Source organism: Lithobates pipiens, unplaced genomic scaffold (assembly GCF_037356315.1).
Source record: "Lithobates pipiens isolate NorthernLeopardFrog02 unplaced genomic scaffold, aLitPip1_a1.2 Scaffold_8, whole genome shotgun sequence".
Taxonomy (NCBI): domain Eukaryota; kingdom Metazoa; phylum Chordata; class Amphibia; order Anura; family Ranidae; genus Lithobates; species Lithobates pipiens.
In genome coordinates, this window is record NW_027507903.1 from 173836180 (window position 1) to 173855495 (window position 19316).

Genomic DNA, 19316 nt, shown 5'->3' on the forward strand with positions numbered 1-19316 from the left:
TTTGTCGCGAGTTAGTAAGGAGGGCAGGGACCTGACAAATTTATATATATATATATATATATATATATATATATATATATATATATATATATATATATATATATATATATATATATATATATAATCTCCCCCATCCTGAATAAAGTGGTTATATATTCTTTTATACTGCTCTCATATGAGAGATTTCCTCACACGTAAATATTTGGCTGGAGATACATTTGACGTCATGCGAGCTTCCTATTTGTTCCTATTCTTCCTGGAATGACTAGCGCTCACATAGGGAGGTGCAATGCCACACAGCCCTAGAGTACTGAGACTCCAGCCTGCATGATGATGTACATTGTGTCAGTGACAGACTGGACTCTCAAAAAACAAAGTGGGGTAAAAATCACAGACTGTCAGCACTGGAGCAAGCTGGAGACGGCACTGGCACAGAGGGCAAGTACAGCTTTGGCTCATAAAACTGAATACAGCATTTGTCTCACAAGATCCCTCCATCCCTATATAAAAATGTTCTTCTAATCTGACATTTTCAGTGTCAGCATCCACTGCCCAGCTGTCTTACATTGTGCCCAGGGAGCAGGGCAAATTTAGATTCTTAATTAAGCTGCCACTCAGGCCTTCAAGAAAGAATCTGTATACATTTTCAGAGACGTATTTAACCACTTCAGCCTCTGAAGATTTTCCCTCTTAATGACCAGGCCATTTTTTGCGATATGGCACTGCATCGCTTTAACTGGCAATTGCACGACTATTTGATGTTGTACCCAAAAAAAAATTGACAGTGCCATTTGTGGAGAAAAAAAAAGAATTTATTTTGCTGCGTTTTTTATTTTTTGCGCTATAAGAAAAAAACAAAACAAAACAACAAACATTAAGCGTTTTCTTTGATGGACAAATAGTCCAATTTAAGTCCAGACCAGAACACTTTCCTCCATACATTCTGGGAGTCTCCCACATGCCTTTTCGCAAACTCAAAACATGCCATTTTTTTTTCCTGAATGTAATATCTTTCTTCTTGCCGCTTTGCCATAAAGCCCAACTCTATGGAGTGTACGGCTTATTGTCCTATGTACAGATACACCAGTCTCTGCTGTGGAACTCTGCAGCTCCTCCAGGGTTACCTTAGGTCTCTGTGCCACCTCTCTGATTAATGCCCTCCTTGCCTGGTCTGAGTTTTGGTGTGAGGCCATCTCTTGGCAGGTTTGCTGTTGTGCCATGTTCTTTCCATTTGGTTAAGATAGATATGACAGTGCTTCTAGGGAAACCAAGGTTTGGATTTATTTTTTTTTTTTTTTTAAACCCAACCCTGACTTGTACTTAAATTGGCTGTAAACCCTTACAGACCACCTGTAGGTCCAATAAATTTCTCCTAAACCTACATGGTTTAGGAGATATTTGCAAAAAGACAGCCACCACCATCTACGGAGCAAGCGCTGTAGACAGCGGCATGCAGGCGCACGCTGCTATTGGTGATATGCCGTTAGTGGTGGCACAGGTGCGGGAGTGACCTCATCGCGGCTCCGGCCAATCACAGTGCAGGAGCCATGATATCCGGAAAGATGGACGCTCCGTGGAAGAGGGGACATCGGTGACACATAATGGGCTACCTTTGCAGGGAAACAGAGGAAGTAAACCCATCAGAGTTTACTTCCTCTTTAACAACATTATTCCTTACTTGTTTGGAGCATTCCTTGGTCTTCATGGCAGTGTTTGGTTAGTGGTGCCTCTTGCTTAGGTGTTGCAGCCTCTTGGGCCTTTCAAAAAAGGCGTGTATATGTAATGACAGATCATATGACACTTAGATTGCACGCAGGTGGACATATTTTCACCAAGTAACTTCTGAAGACAGTAGGTTGTAACAGAGCTCCATAACAAAGGGGGTGAATACATAGGCACATGCCAATTATCAGTTTTTTTTTTTTATTTCTGAAAAATAGTTACGTATAGTTTTGTAATTGTACTTTACCAACTTAGACTATTGTGCTCCGATTCATCCTAATTCAGATAAAAAAAAAAAAAAAAAACGTGTAACTAAAGGCTTTAATGTAACAAAATAGGTAAAAAGTCAAGGGGGGTGAATACTTTTGCAAGGCACTGTATGCCTTTACATACACATATCCCCGTTCTTGCTTGGCCGCCAGCTACATGCACGGGCCCCCTGCCAATCGCCTCTTGTAAGAGTATGGTGGCTCTCTTGTGCTGGATCACGTAGCCAATGCGTGATCCAGCACTTCCACCACACAAGCCGATCAGCTGGTGCCATCTGATGACTGACCCCTGGCACCCACTGATCAGCAAGGAGGAAGACTGGACAGAGCTCTGTCAATGTAAACAGCACAGAGATCTGCCACTGGAGATGTGCTGGATGGTTTCCCTGCAAAGCAGAGAATAAAAACACCTCACATACAAAATTGTTGTTAGGCACATATTTAACCCTTTGATCACCTTAGATGTTTAACCCCATCCCAGCCAGTGTTATTAGTACAGAGACCGTGCATATTTTTAGCACTGATCACAGTATTAGTGTCACTGTTACGCACAAAATGCCAGAAATGGATGGTCAGATTGGCTCCCTATCAAAGGTGGTATAAGTCGCTGATATTACTAGTAAGATATAGGATAGATAGAGATTTCTAAAATTATGTAGCATAATATTGACCTAAATTTATGAAGAAATGTGATTTTGTAAAAAAATGTATTGGATATTATTATATTGGTTATTGGACCGATTAGTGGAGCAGCTGATTATTAGGGCCAATATCTGGGAATAAAAAAAAAAAAAAAAAAAAAAAAAAAAAAATTAAATACAAAAATCGGTCAGAATCTTACAGATACTGGTCAGAACTCCTCCCCCCGAGGAGATTTACTAGTGTAAATTGTGCAATTTGATCATTTTCCTTGCTAGTAGTAAGAGGCACGTAGCTGTGTGCTGCAAGTAAATACTTTGGAAATCCATGTGCCAGGGTGCCAAACTGGGTCCAGTTATCAAATTGCCTATCCATCAGTGTTAAAGCGGTTTTAACCCGCTGGACTAGTTATTTTTTTGTGCCTGCAAGGTAAAAGCATAATGCGCTAGTATGCATTGCATGCCAGCACATTATGTTAAGCTTACCTTAAAACAAAGCTCTTTCAGCGAAAAGATGTCAGCGCTGCAGCCTTTCATTTATAAGGCACAGACACTGGTCATTAGCAAACACTTTAACAAGGCAAGTCTTCATTAACTCATTTACAGACACTAAACAATTTTGCAAAGAAATAAAAAAATAGACCAGAATCCCAGCTCACATGGCTTTGCCTGGGAGGAGTCTTGAAAACATTTGTCATCTAAACATGTTGTAGAAGAACAGCAGATGCAATGTGATTATACTGTACAAATCTTCATTACATCATTGGTGGGTCAGTTTCTAAATCCAGAAGAGGAAGCTGGATGCAAAACAGCACCGCAGTCTCTGGGCTCTGAGGACCGCATGTCCAACAGAAGAGAGAATAAAAACTAAATGCTGCAGAAAACACAATTTGGGGCAAGCCACAGCTGTCTGAAAGTATGTATGCCGCTGTGGTATAGGGACAGGAAGTTGTAATAGTGACAGATTTAGAAATGCAGAATAAGAGTGGTTTTCTGCACTTTAGAGAGAGTGAACCAGCGAGGCTAGAAATACAGGAGCTGACATTACATATCATATTAACATGCATCAGGGCTGTCATCCAATCCCTACTTTTAATATCTAGTGAGAAACAGACCTTGAACAAGCATGCATCCAGGTAAGTGTGAACCCATGCATTGCATGCGTGTTAACTTACTGGCTAGTTGGTGTAGTCATGATCTGGATGACAGCCATTTAGCCTGCTTCTTTAAATGCCAAATCAGCAACAAGCAGCTCTAGTGTTTCTATCCTCTCAGATCTCTTCAGCGCTCACTCACACCTTGCCTTCCTACTGCATAGCTTTGTTAGGAATCATTTTTTCAAAACACATGGGTATTCTCCTAGTGCTTTGGGGAGCCACAAATTATTGAAACTACAACACCTGTAATGAGCATTACTTCAACATAACAGTGTAAAGCTTCAACTCAGGCCAGATGCTTTGGGTATGGTGGTTCCTATCCTAATAACTGTCTTACATCATGCTGAATTGAGTTGAGAGGTATCTTGATATAGCGCAGTCTTGACCCCAAAGGGTCCCGACAGGGTAAGCCTACCATTTCAAAAATGTTTGCCCTGCATAGCAGCAGATAAAGCATTTTTAATGGATAACACCACACTTACTGTGCAAGGCAATTATAAAAAAAAAAAAAAAAAAAAAATAAAAAAAAAAAAAAAAAAAAAAAGGTACCCCAAAGGTTGGTGAGCCCCAACAGACTGGCACTACAAATCCTCAGGTTGCATTTGACTTTACCCATTTTGTCAGTAAGGCTGTACATGGAAGTATAGCAGGGCACCCAACCAAATGTGCAGACATTCCACTATGCATAGCTGCCTGCAGATCAGAGCAGTTCAAATGAACACAATTTCACCTATTGTTAGAATAAAGATATGAAGAGTGCCCTGTACTAATACCTCTTCCCGCAACACCAATTCTTTCTGCACTAAAGAATCTTCAGAAGCGGACACATATGGGAGTGTTGAATTCAAAGTAGTGAATGCAGAGGATTCACCACACCTGCTGTGTCCTGTGCAGTCCTGTCGTGGCATTGTCCGAAAAAAAAATCAATAGGTCCTTTGCATGAACCCTGGTTTTCAAAGTGACCAAAGCTTTTCCTACTGCTAAGAGTTCCCTGTAGTTTGAGGCTTGGGCTGCCTCTTTTGGGTGCCAGGTGCCCTGAGCCTGCCAATCCTCAGTGCATCCCCCAACACCACAAGCTGGCGTCTGTGTTAATCTTTACTAGGAAATGCTGGACCCAAGCCTTCCCTACTGGCAGATGCTCCGGTCTGACCCACCAGGACAGATTGAGAGAATCATCTCCTGGAAGCCGCACGACCTGATCCAGAGAATGCAGAATGCAAATGGGCCCAGGGCACTCCCATCAAGCCCAACAGCTGCATTATCTGATGCAGGGATGCCTGGGGATTGCACCTGAATTTCTGCATGGAAAGGAGGATCTTGAAGATCTTCTCTTCCAGCAAGAAAATTCTTTGGGTGACTGGGTCTATCAGGTCAGGTAGACCAAAAAAAAAAAAAAAAAGACAGCGCTGGGAGGGCATCAGAGCAGATTTCTGCAGATCTACTTTCCAACCCAATCTTTGGAAGGTCTGCAGAACTACTTGCAGATCCCGATCCAGGCCCTTTGTCCCAGGCAAAGATCAAAAAGTCATCCAAATAAGGGACGATTGAAATTTTCTGCAAACGATAAAAAGGCCATGACCTTTGTAAAGATTCTCAGGGCTGCCAAGAGACCAAAAGGAAGGGCTCTGTACTGCCAATGACTTAAGCCGTTTTCCGAGAGGAACGCAAACCTCAAAAACCTGATGATCCTGGTATATTGGAACATGGAGGTAAGCAAGCATCCTGAAGATCCAGGGTCACCATGAATACCCCTGGCAATAACAGATTCTTGAGTGAGTAAATACATTTACATCCAGAAACACCTGTAAAACCAAGAAACTGTTTAGGAGGCTCAGATTGATCACCATACGAAATCCTTCCAATGCCTTCCTTACCAGGAAAATACAGGAATAAAATCCTTGAATTTTTGATCCTCTGAAACAGGGGAAATAACCCCTTCTGATTTCCAAAGAGAAATTAGACCCAACATGCCCTGCCGTTGCTCTTGGTCCCGGCAGATGAGTGAGGAAAAAACCTCTAGGGAGAAGGGAGATTGAATTCCAACCTGAACCCCTCTTTTATGACCTTGAGAACAAAAGGATTTTCTGTTACTTTTGCCCATTCCTTGCTGAAAAGGGTCAGCCTTCCTCCTACCCGACACCGAGAGCTTTTTGCCTGGGTTGAAGGAGAGACTCCTTTAGCTTTGTCTTTGCTAAATTACCTTTTCTTTGTCTGCTGACCCCCTTGTTTTAAAGTTAGCTTTGCCCCAAAAACTACAAAAGGGCCTCTAAATTAATTCCTCTAAATCCAAAACAAAACAATAGTTTCCCTTCAAAGGGAATACCGCAGCGTTTATATGTGGAAGTCAGATCCCCCGTCCCAGGATTTTAACCAGATTGCCCGTCTAAAGCAATTCATCAAAACTGACATTTTGGTCACTGATCTAACAGATTCTGCCGCCACGTCTGCCAAAAAAAGCCACTGATTTGGCAATCAGGGGGGGAAGAGATTATTTGATCTCTTCTAGAGGCGTGTCGGTGGAGAGCAGGTCATCTAGCCTCTGGACCCAAACATCTAGATTTCTAGATAAGGCGGATGCCAGGGCTGGTCCTAGGCCTTACGGAGCAAAGTGTCAGCTTTCCTATCCGTCTAGTCCTTAAGAACCCCACAGTCTTCAAAAGGAAAAGATTGGGGGGGGGGGGGGGAATGCTGTCCGTTTTCTGTACAGCCAGCAAAACATCCCCAGCAGCGTGTGCCTGAGCTGGTCCTTTTCAAACATGAACAGACTCGGCATCTGGGAATGCGTGACATCACATCCAGTTCTGATGGTGTGACAGGAAGTGCACTCGTCGCCATCTTGGTAAACCCAAGATGGTGAAAAGGACACAAGGAAGAGCACTCTGGTTGTACCAAGGTGGATCAGGACGCGGGGGGGGGTGGAAGTTGGGGGTTAAGGAGACAGCTTGCTGTAACTGCAATTAGATGGTCTGTTCAAAGCGCTGGCAAGGTCACTAACTGCTAGGCCAATTTCCAATGATGCTCATCACACTCTGGATCCGGGAGACAGCACACACAAAGGTCAATCAACTGTTACAGGAGCAGCGATTACATGCGATGTAGTCTCTCTACTCCATCTCTCAATATTCATCCATAACATGAAGTCAAACCTGGGAACTGAAAGTCTTCATAAACAGATATACGCAAATGAAATTAGGCCTGGTAACACCATTGCGATTTCATATGCAGCTGCAGTCACAAAACAATGCAAATCAAATTATTTTCAACAGTGCCCGGTCACATCAATGCAGCACATTTGTGGAAAAGGGTCATGTGCTACTTTGGTGCAGTTGAAGCACGAATTCAGCCCCATATGCGTCAACAGAAACACACCAAAAACACACGTACATACGTTTCTGGCAATATTTTGTGTGCAAACTTCAGTTTCCTTTCCCTACAAAAAATAAAAAATGCATTAACACTACAAAATTGCACTTAAATCAGAACATGTCTCGGCTGCACTTGTGTGAGCCATGCCTTAAGGCTGGGTTCACACTAGGGCATCATTAGATATTGCATGCAATTCGCACCGCACTGCTGTGCGGATCACATGCAATGTCTGCGCGTTGCACATTCAGCCATAGATATTGTATGGCTGAATTTGCATTGCATTAAAGTGGTTGTAAACCCTCCCCCAGAACGCACATATAAAATCATCATTAAAAGCACTGCATGTAGATGTCACCTTACCTGCTCCATTGGCTTGTAAGCTGTATTGTTCTTTGTAGTGACATCAGCGGCGCAGGCGTATATCTCCCCCCGGTTCACGGCACGCGTTCTAGTAAGAAGTGTGCCGTTAGAACACCATGTCTATCATATCAGCTCCCCATGGCACTGCGCCGAGATATTGCAAGACTAGGCTCAGTCATCCTCCCCATGTCCATGCGTGGAATTGGACCAAGGATTCTGAAGACAGTAGTGAAGATGGCCCTGTATTATCACAGGAAGCACAAACTTTAAAACAGCTGTAATAAAGTAAGTAAGGAATATGCGATTGAGACTGAAATATAATGCAGAATGTATAATACCTTTACCTAATGGCTTGTTAAAAAGCAGCATTGGAGGGGGAGAGTTTACTAAAGCCTCATACACAATCAGATTTTCTGCTGATTTTTTTCCTTCAGATTTACCAAAACCATGTAGTACAAGGGCCTGCCTGATTGCATACAAATTGAAACTCCCAAGGTTTGACCTCATATTACATGGTTTTGGTAAATCTGAAGGAAAAAGTCAGCAGACAATCTAATAGTGTGTATGGGGCTTTACTCTTCAAAATGGTGCAGGACCCTTTTTTGGTCAGCACTGGAATCGGATTGCATGGGTATTCACATTAAGAGGAATGTTACATTTTTACCAGAGTCCAGTCAGGGCTGGCTATCACTAATGCCTGCCATACATGTGGGCTGAACGGAGGGGAGGGGAGGGGGGGGGGGAGGGGGAGGAGCTTGCTGTACTACGTGAGAGTAGTACAGCAAACAAAATATAAAACCCAACACAACAAGCCGGATTGTCCTTTCCAAACAGGTCATCATGTTAAAAACAAGGCGTTTGGTTTGTATACATTTGCAAATATATGCGTAAGCTACACATACATATATAACAATGGATAGATTAAGGGCAGGTTATGCCTGGAGGGAGCCCACTCCTAAAAGTTTTAGGGACCTACTGGACACCCAGCAATAGCACAAATGGCAGTGAAGGTATCCAGTGTGCCCCCTCATCAATTACCAACAGTACAAACAAATGGCAACCACACAAACCTATAACTGGCTTACGCAGCCAGGAGCACGTGGAAGGTCAATGCATGTCATAAAACAAGAAAAATTCCCGGCTCACTTACCAGCCAGCAACAAACTAAATTGACCTTGTCTAACAGTTCCCATTAAACCAGGGTCAATTTGGTTGGTTGCAGACTGGCAACTGGCCTGGGAATTTTTCTTTTACAGGTGTCGTCCTTCCATGTGCTCCTTGCTGTATAGGCCAGTTATAGGTTTGGGTAGTTGCCATTTGTTTATCCTGTTGGTACAGCAATCTCCATGTTGAGTTATTGTACTCTGACAGAGACCACCACCCCCACCCCCCCCAGTCAGCGTTTACAGACATGTTGGCTGCATGTATTGATTGGATGTCTGTTCAACAGAAAGCAGACAAGCTGCTGTACACACAGGCCAAATGTCAGCCGGTTTCTGTCGAACGACTCGATACCATCTGATATCCAGTCACCGTGTGCCAAGCTTAGAGGCCGATTCGCATCTGTGCACAGCATAATTGCACCATTTTGGAGCACAGAAAAAAAATGCATATTTGGGTGCCATTCATTTTCAATGGCAAATCAATTGCGCCAAAGAAAAAAGGGACAAATCCAGTCCAAAAAAACATACCAACTTCAGTTAGCTGCGAGCAGCCCATTAAAGTCAATGGCGTTGCTCCAAATACACAATCCCTCCATGTCTCTGGATATGAACAGGGCCTAATGAACGTTGCCATCATTCCAAGTTCACACATATGCGTCGCACGGCATTGCTGTGTTGATCACATGCAATGTCTGTGCAATGCGAATTCAGCCGCATTGGATTCGCACAAAAAAGGCGAAGGAACTTTTTTTTCCCCCTGCACTGTAATCGGATCAGATTCCTGTCTGAACTCAGTTTCCACTGTGAACGGATCTGGGGCTGCCATGCACACACTTTGTATCGACACCCTCAGTGGTTTGCAGAGGGCAGTGTGAACTGCCTAAGGGGAAGAGGCGATGCCGGAACCAGCACTGGAATTGCGCTGGTTCCTGCATTACATGTGTGAACCCAGGCTCAAGATCAATAATACAACCATCAGTCCCTCCCCTTCATGCCAGGCTACTAGATGTAATCTGTACACTGACCTGTCTTTTCAGCTCCAAATCCAAACGCTGACTAAACCTTATAGACTTCATCTCTAACATCTCCAAAATATGTTCCTTTTTAACCATTGAAACCACTAAAGCCCCGTACATACGGGGTGAATGTTGGGAGACAGCGTCTGCTTCCAAAACAATAAAAAAACTAGGGGCCATCAGACTGCCGATCAGCTGCCCCCGTTAGAACAACAGCTTAGCGGGGGAGATAGCAGAACTAACCTCACATGGTTAGTACAGCGACTCTGACCGGAGCTGTCAGTTTTGGTTGCACAAAAAAAAAAAAACCCTGTAGTGTCTTTTTCCTGCAAAGTAAAGGTCTAATGTGCTAGTATGCATCACATTACATGAAGCCCACATCATGGCCGCAGACTTCAGATGAGTGACTGGCTGGCGGCACACGCTCCTAAAGAAACTGCAGACGGCCGTTCCTTCAGAACGCATACACTGATCATATCACTGGCGCAGTATACAGTAAATATCCGCAAAACGGCGCACATCAAGGAGATATTTACAGTGCCTATAGGCAAGCCTAGAATAAGGCTTACCTGGTGAGTACAAAGTATACAAACTCTTGAAGCAACGTATTCACGTCCTTGTTATCTCTTGCCTTGACTATTATAACTCCCTCCTTATTGGTCTACTTCTCCGCAGGTTATCCTCTCTTCAGTCTATCATGAACGCTGCTGCCAGACTCCACCATCCCTCCAATGGCTTCCCATTGCCCAACAAATAGAATTCAAAACGCTAACATTTACAACTGTGCTTCGAGCAAAACAAAGCCATTTACAACTGTGCTTCGAGCTACATCACCAATCTCCAAAGATCACCTAAACCAGCGATGGGAAACCTTGGCATGAAAGATGTTTTGGAACTACATTTCCCCCATGATGCGCAAGTACACTACAGAGTGCATGAGCATCATGGGAAATGTACTTCCAAAACATCTGGGGTGCCAAGGTTCCCATCACTGACCTAAACTGTCCTCTCCTCCCAAGACTGCCCCCTTGTCTCCAGGGCCTCTGGAACGCCCTACCCCAATCTGTCCTGGCTATCTCTTAGGGCCGGTTCACACAGCGAGGCGTCACCGACTTGCCTCGCCGCGACCTGCGGGGACCTCAGCGGCGACTTGCAGAGGACTTCTGTATAGAAGTCAATGCAAGTCGCCCAGAAGTAGTACAGGAACCTTTTTTCTGAGTCGGAGCGACTCGAGTCGCTCCTCTCAGAACGGTTCCATTGTACAGAACGGGGGCGACTTGCGGGAGCGAGGCGAGGCGTGTCGCCTCGCTGTGTGAACCGGCCCTTACTCTGTCCACTTTTAGACGACCCTCTTCAGGAGGCCTAGCTTGCCTTCAGCATATAACCAAATCTTATTTCACCCATCAGTTCATACCTTACAGTCATTACCTTTTGTTCCACCAGCCCCTTCTTATTAGATTGCAAGCTCCCAGTCCCTCCCCACCGTCTTGTATGAAATTGTATTGCGCAGTGCATTATATTCTAAAAGCACTGTGCAAACTGTTGACACTATATAAATCCTGTGTAAGAATATAATTCACACGACTGAAAAACACAAAAAAAAAAAAAAAACCCCACATATAAAAGTTATTTTCAAATTATGGATCTGAACACAGCTGCATCGTTTTCAATGGAGCCACACAGCCACGTAAACATGCAATGCATCCAGATCCCAAAAATCTGCATGGAAGAACACGCGTTTTACACGCTTAACTATAAATACATGCCTAAACAGAAGAGAAAAATTAATTATGTACAAATACCCATCTATAAAGCAAATAAATTTACTGATCAATACACAAGAACTTTTTTTCCTGGAAAACACACATGTAATAACATCAGTGTCATTATTACAGCCCTGCGATGAAAGCCTGGTTGGTCATTACAATTAAATATGAGAACAAAGCCGTCATCCCCTATCCAGGGCCCACATGAATTATGGAGGAAGTCCCCGCCGTCAGTAACGTTATTGAGCCCCGATGACAAGCGCCGAGGCCTGCCCGCCTACCAGCGGACGAGCGTTCACTAATCTGCAAAATGGTGATCCGAGGTCCAGACTGAACTCCCCCTCCCCCCACATCCGTCTCTAACATCTTGAATCTCGGCCAAGCCCGGTCACCAGGCAACCCAGTCACGTGACCCGCACAAGACGTGCAGCCCCAGCGCCTCTCTCCCCACCCCTCCCCCTCGGCACCATATTGCTGTGACGCACTCACAAATTACGGCCCGTCGTTAAGACAGCGGAGACTGCACACCCGAAAAGAAAAAAAACACGGAAGCTCCGGTCACTGTGAGAGAAAAAGAAGCGCGGGCTCCGTGTTATCCCACGCACCGCCGTGTAACGAACCTTTAGTGAGAGTGCGCGGTTACATAATGGCGCCGAGTTCTCCCTCTGCACCCGCATCCCCCAGCAGCTCCTTCCCCTCCCACCTACTGCAACATGATGTCACAAGCAGCCTATCGCGGAGCGCCGTCGAAGCCCCGCTCAGGTCCCCATTGGCCGCCTCTAGCTAGCCCCGCCCACCAACAAACAACATTAAAATGACAGCAAACTAAACAGGGCGCCATGATCGGCCATCGGCTACAAGGACAACGTAAAAAGACAGGGGGACTAGAAAAGCGCACAGGGCTACGGAGAAGACAGTTTAATAACCATTCAACGAATACAATACTTGGTGCAGCGGCCAATGTCCAATCAGCAACCGTTTTTTTGGCCCTCATAGTCTCCCTGCACACACGCAGACGCTGCTGTTAGAGAGTACGGTACAGCCGCCGCCTCCCCCGGTCCTCGTCCCCTCTCCAGTCCCGTCCATTGCCCTTCTCTCTCTATGGAGACAGTGCAGGAGTCAGCGAGTTTTTAGCACGCACCTTGAGCCTGCGCACTCCAAACAGCCGCCCCTGCAAAGTCAGCCTGGGAAACCCCGAAGGCGTCTCTTCTCCCCCTCTGCCCCCTCGACTGGAAGCACCATGGTGATACTCGGCGCAGAGATGGCCACCCAGAGACATCTAATGACATACCCACCCCTCTCCGGGGAGCTGCCGGCTTATCAGGGCGGCCTTGTTACCAGACTCCGGGCACTTGCGTGTGTATTAGGACATGGCTGCCTCCGTAATACTGTGCCCGCTTTATGACACTTTACACCAAGGTGAGATTTCCACTCACAACATGGCGCTACCAAAAAAAAAAAATACGTTCGCCGAACACGACTCTTACACCCTTTCCTTGGTGCACCTCGGATTGTAGCAGCAGCTTTCCGTGCCTAGTCAAGTCCCCTTCGTCAATGCCGGGGCTTTGCCCTTACCTAACATGGCACCACAGACCTCCGGCGCTACACGGCTTACACGGAGAGGGCGTGGCATCACGGGAATCCCTGCTTGCGCCCACAAGCAAAATGGCGCACCCTGCCGTCTCGCCAGCGCCATTTTACTTTAGGGCAGAGACTTGAGCTTTTTCGAGCTCTCTCTCCCCACCCCCACACCCGCAGCAGTCGAAGGTTCCCTGGCAGGCAGGGCTGTGAACCCCGTGCAAGCAGTCGACGCCATTTTCCAGAGAGAGGCAGTGACATAGAGCCAGCGTAGGCTGAGACACGGGAGGAGTGGGGTTTGTACACATTGGGGCTGCAGTCAGCACAGGCACTGCAAATACCCACTATTTGTGTCTCGAGCGCCAGCCTTTTTTGGAGGGCTCCGGTGAGGTGAGTGAGGCCGGACGGTTCCCTGTGCAGATAACGGTCCCGAGACTTCTCCTGTCACCTCACAGACTGAGGGAGTGAGCGCTCAGCCCCTCTTCTTCCTCCATAGTGCCAGGCTCAGCACCGGACAGGAGGGTGTGTGACTCGGCCTCTGAGGACTTCTGCTTCCTGGCTGGTGCACATTGTAGGTGAGCTCTTGTCATGTATGTCTTCTCCACACATAGAATATGGCGGGTTCATGGTCAGCACAGCTCACACTTGGCACTGAGGGAAGGAAGGGGGTGGCTAGGTAGGGGCCGCACTATTTCTAGGGTGCTTCTGCACAACTGACCTTGTGTGTGTGTGTGTGTGTGTGTGTGTGTATACACACAACAATTGTATGCAAGGCCTCTCTCGCCGCTTCATCCTGTCATTGGTAATTCATGTCTGCTTCTGGCCTCTGGTGATGAGGCTGTAATGTAGGACCCCCTCCCCCCCGGTGATCTATTCTATCCTCTGCCTAAAGCCCATGTACTGGATGTGTTTACAGACTGCCATCACCTGAGCTTCATTGTCAGGACATGGCATTGGGGAAGAAAGGGGCCCGACAGGCTGCATGGATGCAATGCTGTTTCTGCATCCTCTCATCAATTCTATATATATATATATATATATATATATATAGTGTGTTCTATCCATGTGTGTACATCTTATCCTTGCCATCTTCTATATTCATCATATATATCCTATATGTTCTATCCCTCTGTGATCAGCTGCTTGGGGAAGTGTGCGGTGTGTGTACACCCCCCTCATCTCACCCCCCTCATCTCACCCTCCTCAAAGTTGTATGTATGCCATAGAGATCATATATAATCTCTCTCTAGGGGGGTGTTATGTGTGTGTGTGTGTACACGCTCAGCAGACCCTCTGCAAAACATTGTATATTTGTAAAGACTCAGGGAGGTGTGTACATATTCACACCCTCTGCAAAAGTGTGTGTATGTGTAAAATATATATGTATGTATGTGGAATGTACACACAACACACCTCCTTGAGCATTATATAATCTCGTGAGAGAATCTATAATGCTCAGGGAGGTGTGTTATATATATATATATATAATCTCTTGAGAGAATATATAATGCTCAGGGAGGTGTGTTTGTGTGTGTACTTTCCACACACTCTGCAAAGCTGTGTGTGATATATATAATCTCTGCATAATTATATGTATGTTAGGGAGGTTTGCATCTTTGTACCCCCTCTCACACCCTCTGCAAAGGTGCCTGTGTGTATGAGTATCTATACATACAGATATTTTGTGTTTAATAAAATATAGAATGCTAAGGGGTGTGCTGTGTACACACCCTCTGCAAAGCTGCATGTATGTGTGTTTATGTACACACAAAATATGTATGTGTGTGTTTTATATGTTTGGGGGGGGGGGGGTGTATCTAGGATGCTCAGGGAGATATGCTGTGTGTACATCCTCTCACCCCCTGCCAAGCTGCATTTAGATAGGTCTATATACACACACATTGTGTGTGTATAATAAAAATTGTAGGATGCTGAGGGGAGGTGTGCCCGTGTGTACATCCTCTCACACCCTCTGCAAAGCTGGAGGTCTTTCCAGGGCTTTCTGCTCACAGGCTGCAGACATGATGGGGGAGGAACAAGCGATCCTGTGTGTAAGTCAGGCCAGCTCAGACACAACAGCAGAACACAAAGAAGGGGAACACCATGCTGCCTTTAGCCTTCTATTCAGTAAATTTGCTGGACCTTCACTCTGAGGCAAGCTGTCCATCATGCTAGATTGTGTTAAATGTATATGGCGTGTGGTTGCCCCTCCTTAGGACTGCGGAATACATTGTTCTACTACATAACCTTCTATAAATGTTCGGAATGATCTCTGTGTCAGTGACTGTTTAGGTTGATCTTTGTGGGGATGGTAGGGTCCTCCCGTACTAAATTCTGTAGGTTGCTGCTAGAAACATGGGATGGGGGTTGCTTATCTGTTGATGATATGCATTCGTTGCTGGTATTTCCCTCTTTTGTCTTTTGGAGAGGCCAAATATGGCGCCCCCAGCTGATGTCTTTTAATCAGCCCGGGTTCATCACACCCCATGCAGTACGTATGTCTGTAGCATACCATTGCTGTGTGCAAAGTTTTTATCTTTACAAAAAAAATACATTTAGTGCATCTCCTTTTGCCGACTTTCCCAAAAAGATCATCATATCGAACACCCAGTGTTGCAAATGTTTACATTTCAAAGTATTTGAGAGGTTTGCAATGTTTTTTGTTGTTGTTGTAAATACTAAATCCTCTTGAACTAGCGATTTCAACCTGAAATTGACGACAGCGGAGCCAAGGAGGCTTTCTGTTGGTGCCTTTGGCTGGGGAGGCAGGGGGCGGTGAAAAGGGAGTGCACACTATGCTCCTGTGTATATTGTCTTCCTGCTCACTTTAACCCGTTTGTTTCCTAATGAAGCTGCATCACACTGCAGCAGAATCTCCTTCATTCCTCCTGGGATCATTTGAATCCTAAGCATATCAGTCTGGCTCAAGGTGCGGGTATTTATCCCCCCCCCCCCTTCGGTTTTGGGAAATCTACAATATTAAGTTGTTTAGTAGAAATTGATTATTTTAAGTAATAACTCCATAACATGCTCCTAAAAAGAATTGTAGCAATAGTTGTTTAAAAATCCAACGTTTATTTGTATTTTTGGATTAGCATAGCTAATTTAAGCTACAGCTATACCTATAGAAATGTGATGGCTGCCATTGCTGGCTTTTTTGAATATGCTAGCTTCTTGACTGTTGTCATACTAGCTGAAGAGTCTTTCCAGATCCATTCCAAGTTAATGACAGAGGTCTTTATCTGCATACTTTTTTTTTTCCCCCCGATGGTGCCTAAGCATCAATAAGCTAAGAGGGTCAGTGTGACAATTCTAGAAAAGGTAGCCTCAGTTTCCTGTAGCCCAGGTTCACACTGAGCTGCGGGAATATAGCAGTGTGAGTTCAGCTGAACTCGCACAATTTCACTCCTGCATGTCAGTCCTGATTTCGGCTGCGATTTCAGAGACATCTGTGCAGGTTTCTACACAGATGTCAATGTAAATCGCAAAAAGTAGTACAGAAACTACTTTTTGAAATCCATGCGGCCATTGATGGCAAATGCCACCGATATGATGTGTCAAATCGCATGTCAGATTGCCCCAGTGTGAACCAGGGCTTAAAGAACAAGGCTTGGTTGGATTTTAACCTGTGACTGTTGCTTCAAGGGCTAAAACAAGAGTTGCTGTACCTTTTTTATTATAGATATTTATATAGCACCAACAATTTACGCAGAAAATATATTTTGTTCATTCACATCAGTCCCTGCCCTCAGGGAGCTTACAAGCTAAGGTGTATAACTCTTATTCATACATAATAGGGCCAATTTAGACAGGAGTAAATTAACCTGCCAGCATGTCTTTGGAGTGTGGAAGAAAACCCAAGCGGGCACAGTGAAAACATGCAAAATCCATGCAGGTAGTGCCATGTTTGGGATTTGAACAAATTACCCTAGTGCTGCCAGCGGATTTGCTAACCACATAGCCATTGTCCTGCTCATCTTTTTAGCATGGAGAAATGGAACACCAGGAGCCAGATGTGGCCATGGAGATGCATCTGCAGGGAGATTTTTTATTTTTTTTTCCCTGGCCTGATATCATTCAGATATGTTGACTAAAACACCTTTCTCTAGTGTGTTAGATGATACGTACTGCTTTCTGGGGTTCTGTTATGCCACGTACACACGATCGGAATTTAGGCCAGAAAAAGACCGATGAGAGATTTTCATCGGAAAATGCGACCGTGTGTATGCTCCATCGGAATTTAGCTGTCCGAATTTCCGCCAGCCAAAAATTTATAGCATGTTCTCAATTTTCCCGACGGAAAAACTTTCTATTGGAAATTCCGATCGTGTGTATGCAATTCCGACATGCCAAAAATCATGCATGCTCAGATTCAACTACGAGACAGAAGTTACTGGCTATTGAACTTCCTTTTTCTAGTCGCGTCGTACGTGTTGTACGTCACCGTGTTATAAACAATCGGAATTTGGTGTGACCGTGTGTAGGCAAGACAGCTTGAGCCGAATTCCATTGGGAAAACCATCGGAGCTTTTTTCCGATGAGAATTCCTCTCACTTCCTGTTTGCAGACAACAGTATTATCAAACGGCAAGTGCGGAAAAATCTGCAACAAGGGCGCAGACACAAATGGCATTTCAAACAGAAAAATGTCAGCACTCAAAACTGAACTTCCAAGATGACTGTTTATTGAAATCCCATATCAGAAGGGTACATACAAACATATCAGATTTTTACTGATCTGCTGTTGGAGCTCTGCCATTTTTTTGTTTAGATTTAGCCAACCATCTGCCATATAGGTGAATAATGAAGGTTGTGTAGTTTGATATTACAAGATTAAAAAAAAAACTGACCGTGATTTTAGTCTTTCCCCCTACTATACTAAGGAAACACATTTTTATTTCAGATGTTTTACATCTGTGATGCTGTTAGGAAGTGAATTTAACTCTCCATGTAGTAGAACATTGTCTACTGGGACAGGAAGTAAGGGAAAATCAATCTAATGGCGTTTCAGTGGTAGTAAAACCATGACGGGTGTCTTCTATTCCAAAGTAAGAATGTTTTGAGTGGGCATATACTTTAGATTCTATTATATTCTAGTTCTATCAAGGTTATAACATGTTGATGTCTGAAATTGTGAGCCCTAATGGGTAAAGCAAATTGTAAAACTGCTCATGTTCTTATAGCAAATTTTGGATTCATTAGCAACATGTCAGGGAGAGGCTCTTTTCTGTGCAATATGATCACATCTTTAGGATACTATTATAGCAGACCTTACATTTGATCACTTTGTCATAATTCTTGGCTTTTGGCCATCATTTTTTATTTTTTTTCCTCCCGAACTTGACACCGTTTAGATGATTTAAGTATTGCCTTTATCTTCAGCAGGAAATTTAGGTATTTCATAAAAAAGCTAACTGGCTGCAGGTTAGCAGATGGCAGTTGAATTTAAGGGAGTCTCTAAAGCTGGTCATAAATAGATCCCCGTTAATAGAGGAATATCCCCCCTGCCGTTTACTGACAGTGGGACTCTCCGCTGTTGGAATACACTAATCAGCAGCTTGTCACTGACAAGTTTTCCAACTTGCCCATTCTACAGAAGTCTATCAAATTTTGTCCAACAGGGATGGCCACATGCAGATCAAAATTTGGCTTAAAAAAAAAAAAAAAAAAAATATATATATATATATATATATATATATATATATATTAAATTTTTTTTTATTGGTTTACAGTTGTCTGTTCTGTGCAATAAAATTGCACAGAGCAGCTCCCAAACCTCATCTTGGATCCACTGCTGGAGCTCCTGGCTCCTTCCTTTTGTCTATTAACACAGACAGTGGGACTCTGCTCTTTGCTCTCTTGTCGAAGGCTTTGACAGCAGCAAGAGCCAGTGGCACCCTCTGCTTCAGCAAAGCCAGTGAGACACCGAAGTGAGGGGAGAGAACTGCTGCGGACAAGCACAATGCTGGATCGAATAAGGGCTCGGGTAAGTAAAAGAAGGGGCAGAGATTGCCAATGCCTAAACTTTTTTTTCCTTAAAGCAAGAAGGTAAAAACTGTGTAGACTTTAAAGCGGAGTTCCATCCCAAAAGTACTCCTCTCCCCCTGACATGCCACAATTGGCATGTCATTTTTTCGGTGAGGTACCTGCTTTTGAGAGGGACTTCCTCCTTCTGGCTGCCTAGGTGACTCCTCTCCCCCTAGGTGACCCCTCCCTCTCTGCAATCTTCTGGGACACTTCACAGGTCCCAGAAGATTGCCTGGCCACTGACAGAGCCTAGCG

The 19316-nt window shown here is 44.6% G+C and overlaps 1 protein-coding gene across 7 annotated transcripts in view; it reads left to right on the forward strand.

Moving 5' to 3' along the window:
- Positions 1–12318: 12318 nt before the first annotated feature.
- Positions 12319–19316, forward strand: part of KMT2E (lysine methyltransferase 2E (inactive)) — a 136400-nt gene continuing 129402 nt past the window's right edge. For 2 of the 7 annotated variants that reach the window (XM_077470678.1, XM_077470681.1), the window contains exon 1: positions 13226–13610. The gene's annotated coding sequence lies outside the window, so the exon portion shown is untranslated. Of the gene's footprint in view, positions 12877–13225; positions 13611–19316 lie in introns of those variants that run through there. The other 5 variants (XM_077470682.1, XM_077470683.1, XM_077470680.1 and 2 more) reach the window with 4 other exon arrangements.